This window comes from Salvelinus fontinalis, chromosome 6, assembly GCF_029448725.1.
Source record: "Salvelinus fontinalis isolate EN_2023a chromosome 6, ASM2944872v1, whole genome shotgun sequence".
Lineage (NCBI taxonomy): Eukaryota > Metazoa > Chordata > Actinopteri > Salmoniformes > Salmonidae > Salvelinus > Salvelinus fontinalis.
The window spans coordinates 26,618,801-26,637,882 of record NC_074670.1 but is presented as its reverse complement, the minus strand read 5'-3'; the positions used below and the strand labels follow the sequence as shown (position 1 = coordinate 26,637,882).

At 42.1% G+C, this 19,082-nt stretch overlaps 1 protein-coding gene across 13 annotated transcripts in view; it reads right to left on the bottom strand.

Annotated features, from left to right (window-relative positions):
• The window catches only part of LOC129857490 (ras/Rap GTPase-activating protein SynGAP-like), a 110,559-nt gene that overhangs the window by 49,249 nt on the left and 42,228 nt on the right, over nt 1-19,082 (bottom strand). Inside the window, exon 1 of one of the 13 annotated variants that reach the window (XM_055925807.1) lies at nt 5,246-8,490. The exons of 11 other annotated variants lie outside the window; for them this stretch is intronic. The gene's annotated coding sequence lies outside the window, so the exon portion shown is untranslated. Of the gene's footprint in view, nt 1-5,245; nt 8,491-19,082 lie in introns of those variants that run through there. One more of the 13 variants, XM_055925806.1, reaches the window with a different exon arrangement.

The following is a 19,082-nucleotide window of genomic DNA, read 5'->3' as shown; positions in this document are numbered from 1 at the left end:
CATGACTCTGCTGTCATGCTACTTTCCTCTGCCCACGCACTGAGCTGAGCGAGCGCCTTAGGGAAGGATCCTCATTGTGATGATAACCAAGTCAACGAATCACAGAGGGTTATGAAATCCAAAAAGGGTGTATGTCCATTATACACAGCGGAAAATCCCAAGACCAATGAACCAACTGTTAGTCCATCATTGTCCTTTGTAAATATCGGTAGCACACAGGATCTTAATTTGATCATTCTTTTGTTTCTGAGAATTTTCCTGCACAGCAGGACATTTTTACTTGTAGTGTATTTCAGCTTTAAAAAGGCTTCTTACATTTGTAATTACCACTTAAAAATGTCTGACTTGATTTTCCCTAATGAAAAATATATCAACCTCTACAAACATGTCCATTAGTTATAATCCACATAATAATTAATATTTCCTCTTGCTCCAGAATTGTTTTCCTGCTGTAGCAAACTGGCTCAAATTAAGATCCTACATCTGTATTGAGGTAGTTATCATACTAAGGGACCTTAGTATTTCTGACCACATAACCTAACCAGGAAAACTACAGGCTCTAGGCACCCTGGTGTCATGATCTCTTATGACATAGACAACACTTCATTTTTAGGGACCAGAGTTTTTCCTGACCATGTGACCTTTTCCTGGTCAGTTCACATAGTTAGAAAAATGGCAGGACAATAGTCATTATGTATGAACTCCAAATACAGCCCCAGTCAAAATGCAACATAATCTAAGAGGAACTATTGTTCCCAAAACAAATTAGTTTTCCTAGAGCAAGTAGACTGTAGCCATGCCTGAGTAGCTAAATGAAAATTCAGCTGGTATCCCTCCTACAGTCCTAAGGTGTGACTGCTCTGTGGCTTTAGCTAGCTAGGCATTTAGATAAGCTGGAAACAGTCAGCAACTTGGCGTCGTGCTCTCTCCCTGAGGGTGAAAACTTTATCCTTTGTTGCCAATTTAGATTCATAAGATTATCTGAAAATATTGGTCTCGTGGAAGATTTCATTGGGCAAAACCTTTGATTTGTGTGGAGATCTACCAAGCTGTTTTCTTTACTCTTTTCAACGGTTAGTCTACTATGTGAAAGAGATTATTCAAAAAGACAGCAAATATTATTCTTATGAATGTGGATTTGGATCGTCCAGATAATCTATCTGTAGATGCTCTACAGATGGTCATACTATCAACAAACTATTTGTTGATAAGCAACAGTTAGGGTTAGGTTTAGAATAAGGGTTACGTAATGGTTATGGTTAAGGTTAGGGTTAGTAGATAGTTAGTTGAAACGTTGCTGATAGTCCATCTGTAGATGCTCTACAGACTATCCAAATAAAGTGTCACCGCTGGTTGTCATGGGTTACCCCTCTTGAAATCTTTGGGTTTTGTGTTCTGATATGATTGGCTAATGAACCCTTTTGTTCGATTTGAAAGTGCACAGAGCCTTGCAGCGTGACGGTGAGTTTACGGAAATGGGAAGTAGTTCAGCAAGATCGTTCCGTATCTGCTGTTCACCACCATTGGCCTTCACTCAAAGCTCTCAAATCACAGCGTGAAGCCAAACCTGACATTGTGGAAGTGTTTATGCAATAAAGGTTCCGATGCTTCCGTACTAACAGAACAAACCCTTGCGATTCCCTTAGCATACCGCTTGCTAGGCAACAACAATCATTTGGCAAAGTCTGAGTGTCAGTTGGCTCAGAAAATTAAGAAAATAATGTACATGTTTGGTCATGATTATGAACAAAACACTTAAATATACCTGATAGGCTGCAGATATTCATAAGAGCTTTGTGAATAATAAAACATTATGATAATATTACTAGGATTAATGATCCGTTTCACTACAATATTTTAGTAATATAAAATCGACATTATATTTATTACACCACTTTTTTCTCATTATGGCAAATTTTGTAATCGCCGAGCAAGGATTTCTGCCCCATTTAAACATAAAGTGTTAGTTGCTTTATCTACAAAGAAACAATATTACGGTGTTGAGGTTTTGAGTCATTGCGGTTTGACCTCCAAAAGTGGATATTTCAAAGCTTTACAAATGCCAACAGTCTTTGTTCCAATTCCTTAGTGATATGCAAACTTACAAGAAAGGATCTGAGGCAGTGCAGTGTAGTGCAGTGTAGTGCATACTAATCTCCACTAGTAATGTACTGTAGTGCTATGTTCCAATGTCCAAACTAGCGTACTACTTGCTCAATGCATTAGCATACTTCATTCTAGATGGTATACTTGTGTGTAACAGAGCCACAATGTATAACTGACCAGAGACAACATACTATGGGCAATTTTCTGTTCTATACTGAAAAAAGAAAAACCTGCACTTGTTTTTTTCTTTTTTCACAATTCCTTTTGAACCAGGCACCCACATACTTTTAATTACCACAAACATTTCCTCATACTACAATGTTCTGCTCTAGACATGACATAAGCAGACGTAAATGACAAGTGACCTAACACTGTTGTGTAGGGTTCATGGTACACAAGATCATCTGGGGTCTGGGCTAGCTTGTCACTTGGTATTAGGAAAGTGTAATCCCACGTGTCAGCAGCAGTATGTCATTTTTGTATGACCTGAAAACAGATGTTATGAAGTTGGAGGGGAGAGGGGAATCATGCTATTGAAATCCTAAGAGCATCATGTATGTATTATGACGGGTGAGTCAGACACGTGTAAAATGTAGTCAAGTGTGATCAAGCGTGCATCCTTTAGGGTCTGTGCTATTTAAACACGTGCTATTTATACATGTCAAATGTAACTACATATCCTCACTTGTTCAGTCATGTCCATGTGTTACTATAACACCTCATGCTCTTCATGCTCAGAGTTGGGAGACAAGATGAGTGTGTTGAAGTTGCTTCTAAACACTGATATAGGGTCAGATCTTTTTACATCCCTACACGGTCCAGGTTATGATGAAGAGATTGGTAATCTGATCCGGGATCTGTTGTTAGAGCAACTTCTATCTTAAGTGGCGACAAACGAGAGGCGTGAATCGTGTGACGTTTTTCAGTAGCACCAGTATTATTTGTGTCCTATATGAACTCCTTAATGGTGTTCAGCAATAATCGACCACATTAAATATTTATTTATGATTATGCGTTAAAAAGCCATCGGTAAAAGGGACTCAATAGGTCCATTTCATTCAATTTCTCACCCAGTCCCTCTTGATCCAAACCCGGGCTTTTTATTTAGTTTCCATGGCAACATTTTCCAAGTATCTTGCATTTGAGTTACAGACACATAACAAAGCCAGCGAACAGAAAAGACTCTTAGGAGACTATAAACTACATCCTACACATTCACCTTCGCAAACGCTAAGCAACAGAGGGAGGAAACACGCTCCAAATGTGGGGGGAAATGAAAATCTATAGTCATGCTGATATCATTCGGTTATTGTTCATGATATCTGGGGTATACCATGTCTAGTACTACCATAACTGAACTGACAGACAAATGCAAAGCAGTAAAACACCATATTGCCTTAGACTGACTTAAATAGTATAGTAGTATATTAAATAGTACTAGGCATTAGATAATGAAGGGAGGGTTAGAGGAATGTGGAGATGGTTGGAACGAGCCTTCTAAAAATAGAGGAGAAAGCAATATGGTTCTCATTCTTCTGTTACTGCATCTGATTTGACCCCATAGAACCTTTTATACTGAGAACGTGTTCACGGATCCAATAGGATGCAAATGATGTGTGTGTTCATCTGCAATTGTGCATGCGTTTGTATACACCGCCTACAGCATACATGATGCTAATGATGCACGTGCGCATGCGCCTGTGTGCATACAGCACAGTTTGCACTGGCATGCACATGGATGTGTGAACATGTCAGTTTGCATTGGCATGTGAAATGGTGCACTCTTTTCCTTCTGAATGTAAATCTGATGTCAAGCCGAAAGCTGAAGATGAAACGTGTGGGTGGCAACAGCTTCCAGCTTAGTCCCACAGAGAGAGAGGATGGGGAGGGAGGGAGAGTGAGTGAGGGAGGGAGTAAAAGAGCGAGAGAGAGAGAAAGCAGAGAGTGAGAGGAAAGAGAGAGAGGGAGAGAGAGAGAGAGATGGATGTGTAGAGTGAGAACGAGTGGGAGGGACAGAGCAAGACAGGAGAGTAAACGCAAGAAAGCAAGAGGTAGAAAGGTAGAAGGAAAAAGCAAAGGAGAGAGAGTGACAGAGAGCAAGAGAGAGAGAGTACAAGAGCCAGAGCGATGGAGGCTGGAGAGGGAGTGGGTGTCTGAAATGCTGTGAGCCTTTTTTGTATTTAGTTTTCCATTGTTTTTCATAGAATGCTGGTCTGCAGACCTGTTAGCTTTTGATCCAAGAACTGTAAATCCAAACGTAGGATCTTCTCTCCTGTGTGCAACATACACTATACTCCATTGTAGTCCTATGTTGATCTTTCTTGACGTATTTCAACACACTTGTCTCTACATGTATGACCATGCCTTAGAGGATGTCTGAGCCATAGACATAGAATCTATAGAACTGATATCCTCATTCAAGTCAATGTTCCGCGATGGGTAATACCGGTGGCCATATTGAGTGTACTGTCAAACTGACTTGGCCTTACCCGTTCTAATTAATTATTTCTATGGTATGCGCACTTAGGAGTAATTTCTGAGTTTTAATTGATGAATGATTTAACAGATAAACAAACTATGTCTAGCTTTTAGGCTTGCCACTTAGCAGGCAGCGGCAGCTTACTTAGTGTAATTTGATGCATGTCAGAAAGGATTCGTTGTCATGACAATACAATATTCCTATTTTTCAACTAGATATCCAGAATGAGCATGTTCTACTCTTGGTCTAGCTCTAGCCAATCACGGCCAATAATGAAGAGGGAGGTAGCCTTGTAAGAGTTAAATTTATAGTTCATCCTACAATCAACGTTTGCTATATGTTTTCAGACCTCAGAGTGGTTTGATTTGAGTTTAGGGTGAACTATCACCTTAAACTTGCCCAACTCAAGTGTTTCATCTTATATTGGTGCAAGATGTTACAAACCTCCTTACTATTTGGGAAAGTATAAAAGCGGACCGTAATACATGAACAGTGGACCATGACAACATGCTCTCATGTGTGTACAACAAAACGAGATACCTGTTTAATCCAATAGCCTGTTCCTACTGTATAGAACCTGAATAGAATCTGGTGAATGCAACATACTTGGTCATGACCAAAATGGGACATGAAACATCAGATGACAACTTTGGTTCCTACCTAATAAAGAAGACGGCGTTGGTTCCTACCTAAGAAAGATGAGAGGTGTTGCGCTTCGATCCCAGACCTCTAAAGTATCTTCAGATGTCCAACGTCTATTCAGCCCACGATAAGAAAGTGGAGGCAATTCGAAGCAAATAACTTTAGATATCCAACTTTGTCTTGAGTTACCATAGTTTCCCACAGGTTTTAGTGTCTGTTTGATATTGTTGTCGTTGTCACATTCCTTTGGGCCCAAACTTGCTGTAAATCAATGCTCCTCCACTATGCCTTGACATTAGTGTCTATAAATAATTAAATACATTGGTGTCAGTGAGTATCTGCTGACACTGGATGAGATTGTGAATGTGTGTCATGGCATTTGTCTGATAGCCTAAGTGCATTTGTCTGGGTTGCTGTCAAGCAGGTGAGTGCCTCACCCTTTGAGTTCAGCATCTGCAGGTCTGAGAATATGAGTTGGCCATACAGATATATTGCTCAGGCAGTGCTTGAGGTCAACTCTCAAGCAAAGAATCCAATTTAAATAACACCAGCAAGCAAAGACGGTAGAATATATTCCAATCAAAAATGAATATACAGCCAAATAACTATCAACAACTTTGTCCACACTTTAAATATTCAACACACAAAAAAACATAAATGACTTGATTACCAGACTTTACTATCCAGGCATCTTGAAATAGAAATCTCTAGATCAACTTAATGTTTCACTCATGAAAAAAATCTATTCTAACTCAGTGAAATAAATATGAGAGGTTTTTACAAGTACAATTTAGGAGAGGGAAAATGAATTGCCTTACTTATGGCATTTGTGTATAGGTCAATGAAGGGAGGCAGTAGTTTTCTCATAAGGTGCAGTGTCTAAACTTCAAGCTGTATCCTTTTGAAAAGTGCTCATAAATATATTTATCATGACCTTAAAGTGCTATATGTAAGCTTACACAGAATAAGGATGATTTTGTAGGCTATTATTACCCCACCCATAAATAACACCAAAATATTAGCTATCCTATGCTATACTTGATTGAATTTGTAGACGTCTCTTACAGTATGTAAAAATATGAAGAATTAGAAATAGGCTATGTCTCCAAAGTCAGCGACTGTTATAATTCCTCACGGATGTATGGTTCATTCTTCCACCACCTCCCCCCAGCCAAGCTCTCCAGCACCGGCAGCGGCTGTTCCGCGGCGGGCAGTCGCGCTGAGAGCTCCTCTTCCCCGGCCTCTCCCTGTCCCCTCGCACCGGTGCCCTCGCCCCCAATCCCGCGGCCGTTTCCTCGGTAACCTACAGAAGATCTACAGAGGCGAATTTCTCTCATGTTTTGGTTGTAATTGAGCAATGGTTTTTAAGGGTTGTATGCCTTCTATCAACAAAATTATGTTGTCCAGGTGTGGAGGATATATTTTCTACAAGACCTCAATTTCGATTTCGGGAGAAAATAAAATTGATTAAAATAAATAATAATAACACATGTTTGGTTAATTTAATGTTTTGTAGTTTTAGTTTTTTACAATAAGCAGATCAACCCATGACATCTGCAGCTGTGTATGTGTGTGAGTGGGGGGGGTGCGCGAGGTCCGCCTGTCCTGTGTGCCAATTATTGGAAATAGCCTAGTGCGCGTTCGGATGCGCTCCGACAAGTCCTACTCTTATGCAGGGGGAAAGATATTCGAAGTCCTCTTTCCGTTGATAGACCGATGCTTTCTTATTTCCCAAATCGGCAGAGAATATTGAACTAGCAGCAGTTTAGCAGATGCTGTGCCAGCGCCTGGACAGGCTACTCTTGCAAGTACAGGAAGCGCGAATCATTGGTGACCATCAAAACGCAAACGTCATACAAAAATAACAGCGAAACAGCAACACGAAAGTGAACGGTGTCCTACAGCATAGAATAACCGGGTGAATATTTCCAAATTAGCATCCCTTATCCAGTTTCTAGAAAGTATAGTCCATCCTCAAGTAATCCGCCTCTCCTTCGATGGAGGTCTTATCCAACCTATGTCGAACGAGACTGTGTCACACAGGTGTATATGGTTGGAGCAGCACTTATGCCTTGCCTTGCTTTGCCTTCTCCCTCTCTCTCGCTCTATCTCAGTTTTGTTAAAGGGATAGGACAGCGATGTTTTGAAAGGGTGTGGGAGTCGAGTAATGGAGTGATTGTAAGTACAGTACTAGTATGAGGTGCCCAGAATGCGCTCTCTCTTTCTCTCTCTCCACCCCCTTCATCACTCTCTTCTTGCCCCCTCTCACTCACACACACACACATCTGGGAGAATGAGAGGTCCAGAGCTAGGGCCAAGTGTGTGGGAGGCATGAGCGTAACAATATGACTATGACACTGAAAGTTGCAACCCGCTCATGCATACAGAAACACACACAGAGACACAAGACAAATCTGGGGTAGGTGTAATGGTTTCAATGCAAATAACAGGATCTATCATGGAAAGACAATGATAACTGAGTACATCATAAGTACCCAAACACATCTGTATTGGTGACAAAACACTGCCTATCTTCACATAGACCTACATCAAAGCACAATTTGCGGTACTCTTTTATCACCAACAGCTAAAAAGCCAGCCATTTTTAATTTCAGTCACTTAAGACATCGCCGGTGATGGCACTTTATAGTATGTTTAAAGCAATCAGTATTTCCAAATGGGTAAAGGGTGACTTAGATCTGTTTCCATGACAACTGTAAGCTTGGACCAACATTTTAACCCATCGCATTACAGATAGTAAGACACCGAGCTATAAGAATTACAGGGATTGGTTCATTTAAGTATTGCAGAAAACAATTTACTACACCCCCTCCCACACACACATTTTTATCTCGTTCACCCCCTCTCTCGCTCCCTCTCTCTCACTTTCTCTCTCTTGCATTCTCTCTAACGTCTGTGTGTCTGCTCTATAATTATTTCCATGGTTACCATTAGTGATGTGAACCTAAGGCGGATGTACTATTGTAGTAATCTTTCCGTCTCTCTCACCACTGTCATTTACTCTTTCTTTTCACATCCCTTGCTTACTCCATGCAATACAAATGTCCAACCCGTTCACATAGTTCTCTCCCTGTCTCTCTCCATCAGATAGGATAGAGGGATGGTATGAAACGAGGACACACTTGAAGTGTGCACAGTGCCACCTGGCTAGGGGGAGTGCCAAGGCTGAAGAGTAAACTGGGATGTTGGCAGTGGTGGGCACAGGCACGTGGGAAACTGGGATCGCATTGGAGGCACAGACACAGTTTACAGTACAGACACATGCACACACACACACACACACACACACACACACACACACACACACACACACACACACACACACACACACACACACACGCACACGCACACGCACACGCACACACACACACACACACACACACACGCACACGCACACGCACACACACACACACACACACACACACACACACACACACACACACACACACACACACACACACACACACACGCAAGCAGGCATATAAACACACACACACACATGCAAGCAGGCATATAAACACACACACAATTACAGTGCGGTATACACAACACAAGCCCACGCATTCTCTTGCATGTGAAGATATTTACATGGATGTTCGCACACCTTCTGTAGATACCCTACAGCCTCACACCCATAACACATACATCGCCTTCCCATTTACAACATCCCATTCACCCACCATATGGTGTGAATACTGTATCTCCCCATCTCCCATCCATTCTTACTCTATAACTTACTGATAGACCAAGTATATGAGCTCCTTTCTAGCTTCACAGAGCGCGGTGGAGCCTTTAGTTGACAGTCAGTCAGAGTGGGAGTGTTGGCCTGACAACACCGGTATTCTGTCTCTGGAAAACCACGTGCCTCCGGAGCTGCAGCACACGGCTGTGTGCAAATATTCAATTAAGATCCTGACTAGTGCAGCTGGAGAGCCTGGTAACGACACTCTACGTGTGCGAACAGAGCCAGAGAGCCGAGTTAGATTTAATAGATATACAATACATACCTATAGGGGCATTGAGATAAAGGTGTTAGAGACAGACAGAGAGAGAGGAGTGGAGAGATAGAGAGAGACATAGACATAGAGAGAGAGGGGGAGAGAGAGAAACAGAGAGATGGAGAGAGAGATGGAGAGATAGACAGAGACAGAGAGACATAGACATAGAGAGAGAGGGGGAGAGAGAGAAACAGAGAGATGGAGAGATAGAGAGAGAGATGGAGAGATAGACAGAGACAGAGAGACATAGACAGAGAGAGAGACAGAGAGAGGGGGGAGAGAGAGATAAACAGAGATGGAGAGATAGAGAGACAGACAGAGAGAGAGGGGGGCTAGAGCAAGCTCTAATACAATTTGTACTACATGAAGGAAAGTTGGCCATCATAATGACATGTAATATCCGTTATGACTTCAAGACCACACCGCACTGTCCTTATATTTCTCAGCAATACTCTCCAGTCAATAGCTATTTTTGCCTCTTTTGTGTAAACGGATGTACTGGCATAAATGCTCTTGTACATGACGTGAGGACCAAGGTTGTTTTATCTTTGCTTGGGCACTTTCTTCAACACCCAACTCCCTCCATTTCGACTCCATCCATTTAATTGTGTATGGCAGTAACGACTACTGATTCTTGGCTAACCCATTTGTAGCAACTGGCAGGCATCTATTTGAGATGCACAAAGAGGAAATATAGCAAAAGCATACATTTGTATGCAAAAGGAGCGAGTCATGGTCTATGAAAGCCATAAGGGAGAGAAATGATTGACATCTTGTGTTAGAGATATTGTCCTTTGGAATGGTACAGCATTAGCTGTTGGGGTTGTCAGTACATACAGTACTAGTCTGAGTCGGGGGGGGGGGGGGGGGGGGGGTGGGGGGGGGGGGGGGGGGGGGGGGGGTTAGGGTGTCAGAACATAATAGTCTGAGTTGCAGGGGGTTGCTGTGTAGTAGCAACTGAATGGTGTCATTTATTTCCCATAAGAATATGCTGCTGTACTAAAGCGCTGGAACACATTTCATGTCAGGAGAAGGTGAGGTGTGTGTGTGTGTGTGTGTGTGTGTGTGTGTGTGTGTGTGTGTGTGTGTGTGTGTGTGTTTGTGTGTGTGTCAGGGGCGTAGGCACGGGTGGGATTGGGTGGTGATTTCGATAAAATCCTTAAGCTTACAGATGAATCCAGAATTGGGATGTAGCTACCAGTTCCCGAAACAGAAAACTGCCAGCAAGGTTTGGCAACTCGCATGTTACATCAAATCAAATCAACGTTTATTTGTCACGTGCGCCGAATACAACAGGTGTAGACCTTACAGTGAAATGCTTACTTACAGGCTCTAACCAATAGTGCAAATAAGGTATTAGGTGAACAATAGGTAAGTAAAGAAATAAAAACAAATGTAAAAAGACAGTGAAAAATAACAGTAGCGAGGCTATATACAGTAGCGAGGCTACATACAGACACCGGTTAGTCGGGCTGATTGAGATAGTATGTACATATAGATAGGGTTAAAGTGACTATGCATATATGATGAACAGAGAGTAGCAGTAGTGTAAAAGAGGGGTTGGAGGGTGGTGGGTGACGGGACACAATGCAGATAGCCCGGTTAGCCAATATGCAGGAGCACTGGTTGGTCGGCCCAATTGAGGTAGTATGTACATGAATGTATAGTTAAAGTGACTATGCATATATGACAAACAGAGAGTAGCAGCAGCCTAAAAGAGGGATTGGGGGGGTTGGGGGGGCACACAATGCAAATAGTCTGGGTAGCCATTTGATTACCTGTTCAGGAGTCTTATGGCTTGGGGGTAAAAACTGTTGAGAAGCCTTTTTGTCCTAGACTTGGCACTCCGGTACCGCTTGCCATGCGGTAGTAGAGAGAACAGTCTATGATTGGGGTGGCTGGGGTCTTTGACAATTTTCAGGGCCTTCCTCTGACACCGCCTGGTATAGAGGTCCTGGATGGCAGGCAGCTTAGCCCCAGTAATGTACTGGGCCGTACGCACTACCCTCTGTAGTTCCATGCATTCGGAGGCCGAGCAATTGCCGTACCAGGCAGTGATGCAACCAGTCAGCATGCTCTCGATGTTGCAGCTGTAGAACCTTTTGAGGATCGCCGGACCCATGCAGTGGGGAATGCAGCCCCCGTTAGGAGCAACTTGGATTTACAGGCATAATGGAATGAGATATTGGACAGACAACTTATGGAACTCAACAGTCGCTTTCAGAACGATTCATGTGGGATAATGAAGAAGGCCGCAACTGGCTGCCTGCCCCGATCGATCTCATTTGGTCAAATGACAGTGATACAGCCACCCAGTACCCATTATGACATTTATGTGGAGGATGCAGCGATAACTAATCTTTTGGTACAGCAGCTTAAACGAAAGGTACAATCATGCAATCAATTTAAAAAATATTTTTTTGTAGTAGCCTTTTCGCCAGTAATGTGATAGGTGCACTTGATTCATCTTCCCTGCATGCCGGGTAGGCGAAGTGTTCCCATTTTAACCATTTTATTTGTCTGAAGATACAAACTCGGCAGGCCAAGAGCGCTAAATCAGGTGCACATGTAGGCATTCTGCTGGCCAATTGGATAGCTTAGATCAGGGGTTTTCAAACTTTTGGGGGCAGGGGACACCTTTTGTGATAGCAAATTCCTAATTATTATACCTTTATTTCAACAAGGAACACAGACTGAGACCAAGGTCTCTTTTACAGCTGGGCCCTGCGTATACATGTTTACAAATACAGTTTAGGTACAATGATTAAGAAACTACACAAGACAAACAAAACGATCACAGATAACACAAAAAATACAGGAACAGATTACATTTACACATATGTTATTCTACTAACAGCACAAGAACTTGCATTACCCGAAACAGTTACAAGCAATACAAAAATAAAAATCCTCCAATAAATATTTAAAATGGGCAAGGGGGACAAGAGTCTCAAGTTTAAGTTTAGTCTGCAGGCTATTCCATAGTCAGAACACAACTCCAGTGGGATAAGAATAGCATACAATAAGTTTTACTATGACTTCGGCAGTGCATGGCTGGACAAACCAAGTCTCTGGCCCTGGGAAGAAATGTTTTAAAGGCCCGCCTCTTGGCATCGGAGAGAACATCTTGCAGTTTTCAAGCTAATTTCCTGCAATTCTACACGTTGTTTTAATGAGGCAGAGATTTTCATTGTTATTGCAGCTTTAAAGCTAATGTCCTGCAATTCAATTTTTTTTTAATGAGGCAGAGAGAAATGGGTGCAGTTTTAAAGCTTAAATTACAGTGCATTTATGTTGTTGTTTTTTTATTGTGGGGGAGAATACAATTAGTGAAGAATAGGCTTATTGTGGATACCAATATCCCTGTAAACCTACCAGGCCTATGTTGCCCAGGGTTAAGAACATACATTTTAGATTCATAATATTACATTGTATATTATTTTTGAGAACCCCTGGCTTAGGTCACCATGTCTACAGCAGCTTCGACGAGCACACAGCGAAAAACAATGAATTCAACCTCAACGCCTTTTTAAAAAACATAGCTGGGATATGGCTGACTTGCTTAAACAAATGTGGTTTCTACTGACAATTGAGATGTACAAGCCATAGCATAAGGGAACGATGAGGGAATAAGAGGCAATCTGTAATTTTGATTAAGACATTAACGAGCCATCTAAGATGGACGTTGTCAATATAACTATATATCAGCACTTTTGAAATGAACAGCGACAGAATTCAGAACATGGGCCATTCTTACAGTATTCTCCCTGTACACAAGTCAGAACCGAAGGATAAATAAAGGGGGCATACTGTATAAGCAGACAATGAAAGCTCTTACAATATTCGATGATGGCATTTCTCTAAAACAGGCTGTAGGCTACATGTGCACCACCAAGTCAGAACAGTAGGCTAAGTCATGAGGGGGAAAGGGACCAAATTATTAAGGTGATGCACATGGGCTACTAACAGCTTACTACACAACATACACTTAGTATTACTTTCTTAGCTGCAGTATACATATCTCCCTTGCATATTACATAATTTATGCAGCAGCAAGACATTTTAGGACTCACCATTGTGTTGTGCTCACTTGAACAGGAAGGTGGTGCAGTGGTCCTTATTGTGGGCAAATTTTGTCATGAAACTTTGTCATCAAAGTCTGGAATTCTGGCATCGATTTATGGTGCTTTCAAGACAACTGGGAACTCGGAAAAAAACAAGATCGAATCATGACATCTTCAGGTCGGAGCTCTAGAAAGAGGCCTGAGTTCCCGACTTCGAATTCCGTATTGGATAACCGTTCAAAACTTATTTTCCCAGTCGAAGCTCGTTTTTTCAGAGTTCCCAGTTGTCAAGAACACACTGAAGTCTGAGATTTCCCAGTTCTGCATTTCAAGTTGTTTTGAACGCGTCAGAAGTCATGCTGGATTGACAGCAAGGCCAATGTATTCCACCTTTTCTGGCCTATGGTGTTGCGTGAGAATGTTTATCCTTTTAAGCTTTGAAAAGAGACCCTTAAACCCAGACTTGGACCACACACCCTCTCCACCAAATAGCAGGCAGGGGAAGCAAATTAGTGATTGCTTTGCAATGCTTGCAGTTAGCCACTGATTCCTTCCAAATCACTCATTGTTGAATATGTTGTTGTGTAATGTTTATGTCCAATGGCCGATGAGCACCGATACATTTTATCTATCCTTTCTCTTCATATGACAAAGATTGAACACGATTTACCAGTAGATTGTTGGTGTGATTCATGATAATGACTGTTTTCTCTAACTTGCTAGTTAAGATTTTGAAAGTATGATGTTGACATGATCGATAGGTCCAATCAAAGCTACTGTAGATATAACGTAATTTGATGTCATTTTATCTGTGGCCAATGACCTTGAGCCTTATTGGATGGGCACTTCTAATGTAAACCTATGGCAGCACCCAAGGGGCTTGAACTTTCTAGCTCTCCCTGTAGATTTTGAGATGACGTAACGTCACCATGAGTGACAGAACACAGAGCCAATCATGGCGCAACTAGAGAAGATTAACAACACCTATGCTCTGTATTTTCCGCTGGCTGCCCCTCCACAGAAAGCACTGAACTAGGCTGAAACACTTGCATTTTGGAGCTGTCTTACTCAAGAAAGCAAAAAAGAGACCATGTCTGCATGCAGCTTTATCAACTCAATACAATGCCAAAATAACTAGCAAAACAGGCAAACAATATATATTTTTCTTTTAAACTAAACAGGTGGGTTTCATAACAGGCTCTGCTCCACCTGCCCTGAATGACGGGTCGCCACTGACCTAGCTTGAGACTTGAGTTTTGAAATATAAGGGCCTACAGTACATGGAGAAAATCAGACCTCTCTTACTACATATGACCTCTCTTACTACATTTTTTCCCCGTCAATGTAAATAGCATATCATTTTTAGGAAGTTAATTTCATTGGAAATATAACTGCCCTGTACTTATTTTCCCATTCACTGTTAGGCCCTGTTAGGCTACAGATCATTTAATTGACATCACACAAAAGGCTACGTTGTAGGCGCACTTGATCTCCTGTGCCCAGCAGAGAATTGAACTCAGCTTGCACTTTGACTTAGAAAGTGATCTCAATAAAGAAAAGGTTGGTGACCACTGTTCTAGTTTATATCCCAGCAAACAGGAGATGACCTGAGGACATTCGGCGGCATTCCCATTAGGTCCCTAAATGGTCTCAGTGGGATGTTATCCCATTGACGTTAGAACGTTGCGTGATGGTCCCAAGGGAGAATTCTTTGGGGTACTTCTGTCTAGTTCCTTGTACGTCACTGAGGACCATGTCAGGACCTTTCTCGGACGTTCTCATGACTTTCATTTTACTAGTCCTTAGGACGTTGTGCAATGGTCCCAAGGGAACGTTCTCTGGGAGACCTTTTTATAGTACTAGGTTTGACCCCTGAAGGTTCCCCTGAACGTTCTTAGTACGTTGTGTCATGGTCCCCTGGAGGATTTGTGTAGTTCCTGGTTGGACCCGGGGACATCCCCAAAGACATTTTCAAAATGTTCTTGGGACATTGTGTCATGGTCCCCTGGAGGTCTTAAGAAACATTATGAATTTAAGAAAATGCATTAAAATACAGAGTGGCATATTTTGAGCTTAAATATAAGTGCTTTGAGTGTTGACAGTAATCACAGTAATTCTGCCAAAAAGTTGTATTTTGAAAAACAGCTCAATGGGTCATTTTTAAGAGTCATTTGGAAACTGCAGAATCTGCTCTTTCTGATACTACACTGCTCAAAAAAATAAAGGGAACACTTAAACAACACAATGTACATTTGTGGCCTGCTGGAGGTCATTTTGCAGGGCTCTGGCAGTGCACCTCCTTGCACTAAGGCGGAGGTACCGGTCCTGCTGCTGGGTTGTTGCCCTCCTACGGCCTCCTCCACGTCTCCTGATGTACTGGCCTGTCTCCTGGTAGCGCCTGCATGCTCTGGACACTACGCTGACAGACACAGCAAACCTTTTTGCCACAGTTCGCATTGATGTGCCATCCTGAATGAACTGCACTACCTGAGCCACTTGTGTGGGTTGTAGACTCCGTCTCATGCTACCACTAGAGTGAGAGCACCGCCAGCATTCAAAAGTGACCAAAACATCAGCCAGGAAGCATAGGAACTGAGAAGTGGTCTGTGGTCACCACCTGCAGAATCACTCCTGTTTTGCTAATTGCCTATAATTTCCACCTTTTGTCTATTCCATTTGCACAACAGCATGTGAAATGTATTGTCAATCAGTGTTGCTTCCTAAGTGGACAGTTTGATTTCACAGAAGTGTGATTGACTTGGAGTTACATTGTGTTCTTTAAGTGTTCCCTTTATTTTTTTGAGCAGTGTATATAGACATCAACACGTCTTACCTGCTTGTGACTCTGTAGGATCATTTTGACAAGTCACTTTTTGGGACTCCGTTTTGTTTCCCTGCCTCTATGTCAATTTCAGGCTGCACTGTTCATCAGATTCTTCATATAAAATGTAACAATTGATTATATTCTCACCCACCAGACTATTGTCAATTTAACGCTTCCCTTAGAGTTTGAAAATCACAAAAATACTATTTTACGTAACTCTACCACCATGACCCTTCATCTACTTTCCTAAGTATGGGTCTCAAACTTCTAAAACACGTCATTCTTTTTTTGTTTGTTTGTTTGTATTTTAATGCCCTTTTTCTCCCCAATTTTCAATCGTCTCTCATCGCTGCAAATCCCCAATGGGCTCGGGAGAAGCAAAGGTGGAGTCATGCGTCCTTGGAAACATGACTCACCTAACCGCGCTCCTTAACACCCGCCAGCTTAACCCGGAAGCCAGCCACACCAATGTGTCGGGGAAACACCTTTCAACTGGTGACCGGGATCAGCCCGCAGGTACCCGGCCTGCCACAAGGAGTCGCTAGAGAACGATGAGCCAAGTAAAATCCTCCCCTAACCCGGGTGACGTTGGGCCAATTGTGCGCTGTCCTATGGGACTCCCAGCCAGTTGTGGCACAGCCCGGAAATGAACCCGGGTCTGTAGTAACGCTTCTAGCACTGCAATGCAGTGCCTTAGAATTCTGCGCCACTCGGTAGACCCCATAATTACATGTTTTACAATTAAATTAGACCCGCTACCGGAATAGTGACATCCATGATGTTCTGGGTCAATTTGTCCCACGCAATTTGACCTTGGTCTATACAGTGCCTTCGGAAAGTATTCAGACCCCTTGCCTTTTAAAAATTTTGTTAGGTTACAGCCTTATTCTAAAATGTATTAAATTGTTTTTTTCCCTCATCAATCTACACCCAATACCTCATATTGACAAAGCGAAAACTATTTTTTTTAAACATTTTAACAAATGTCTTAAAAATAAAAAACAGATATCACATTCACATAAGTATTCAGACCCTTTACTCAGTACTTTGTTTAAGCACCTTTGGCAGCGATTACAACCTCAAGTCTTCTTGGGTATGACGCTACAAGCTTGGAACACCTGTATTTGGGGAGTTTCTCCCATTCTTCTCTGCAGATCATCTCAAGCTCTGTCAGCTATTTTCAGGTCTCTGCAATGATATTTGATCAGGTTCAAGTCCAGGCTCTGGCTGGGCATCTCAAGGACATTCAAAAACTTGTTTGGAAGCCACTCCTGCGTTGCCTTTAGGTCCTGAGCGCTCTGGAGCAGGTGTTCATCGAGGATCTCTCTGTACTTTGCCTCGATCCTGACTAGTCTCCCAATCCCTGCCGCTGAAAAACATCCCCACAGCATGATGTTGCCACCACCATGGTTAACTATAGGGATGGTGCCAGGTTTCCTCCAGATGTGACGCTTGGCATTCAGGCCAAAGAGTTGAATCTTGGTTTCATCAGAACAGAGAATCTTGTTTCTCATGGTCTGAGAGTCTTTAGGTGCCTTTTGGCAAACTCCAAGCAGGCTGTCATGTGCCTTTTACTGAGGAGTGGCTTCTGTCTTGCCACTCTACCATAAAGGCCTGATTTGTGGAGTGCTGCAGATATGGTTGTCCTTCTGGAAGGTTCTCCCATCTCCACAGAGGAACTCCAGAGCTCTGTCAGATTGACAATTGGGTTCTTGGTCACCTCCCTGACCAAGGCTCTTCTCCCCCGATTGCTCAGTTTGGCCGGGCGGCCAGCTCTAGGAGGAGTCTTGGTGGTTCCAAACTTCTTCCATTTAAGAATGATGGAGGTCACTGTGTTCTTGGGGACCTTCAGCGCTGCAGAAATGTTTTGGTACCCTTCCCCAGATCTGTGCATCGACACAATTCTGTCTCGGAGCTCTACGGACAATTCCTTTGATCTCATGGCTTGGTTTTTGCTCTGACATGCACTGTCAACTGTGGGACCTTATATAGACAGGTGTGTGCCTTTCCAATTCATGTCCAATCAATTGAATTTACCACAGGTGGACTCCAATCAAGTTGTAGAAACATCTCAAGGATGATCAATGGAAACAGGATGCACCTGAGCTCAATTTTGAGTCTGATAGCAAAGGGTCTGAATACTTATGTATTTGCTGAAATGTGTGCCGATGCCCAGCTATTTAAAGGGACAGGTGGCTATTTGAGACTGAGTTTAATTGAAGTTGAAGAAAGTTGCAGTAAATCCCTGACCCTAGTCTCAGTGCAGAGAGATATTTTGTAGAGGGAAGTATTTTAAGACTACAGCCAACCAATGTATGAGAGCTGACTTACACACTCAGGGCTGAGGAAGGGAAACCAGCCTACACAAGAGACCCATGGACAACTGCCAGTCAAACCAGGAGCTGTGCTGCTACTGCTGTTGTTATTGTTATTGCTCTATTTCATCCTCAGGATATATCACAGGATATGTGAGCACTTACATAATGTCGACATTTACATAGCTGCTCTGCATAAAAAGCTATTTTCTAATTTAGGCATGGTTTTCAATGGTGCTTCACTCCATTTCTTAACATGTCATTTCTTGTACCTTGTAATTGATAAATTGATCAGTAATCATTTATTAAAGGGGGATTTTTTTGGTCAAAATTTCAATTACAAAGAGGATTCTAAAAGACCCGTCTTGAAAAAAATGTATTGTAGCTAAGATGTTAATTATAAAAACATTATCTTTAAATCACATTTGCCTAATTTTTTATAATATACAGCCCCAAGGAATACATATTTACTGTGTAGTAGCACTCTCTACACTGCTGGTTGTTACGCTTATTAAAGAGAAGGTTGCACAATATATTTCCACAAATCTAACAATGTAGATTGATATTCCATCTTATACAAAAGTTTATGAAAAAAAATGTTTTTATACACATATTTTCGCAATTTGAATTACA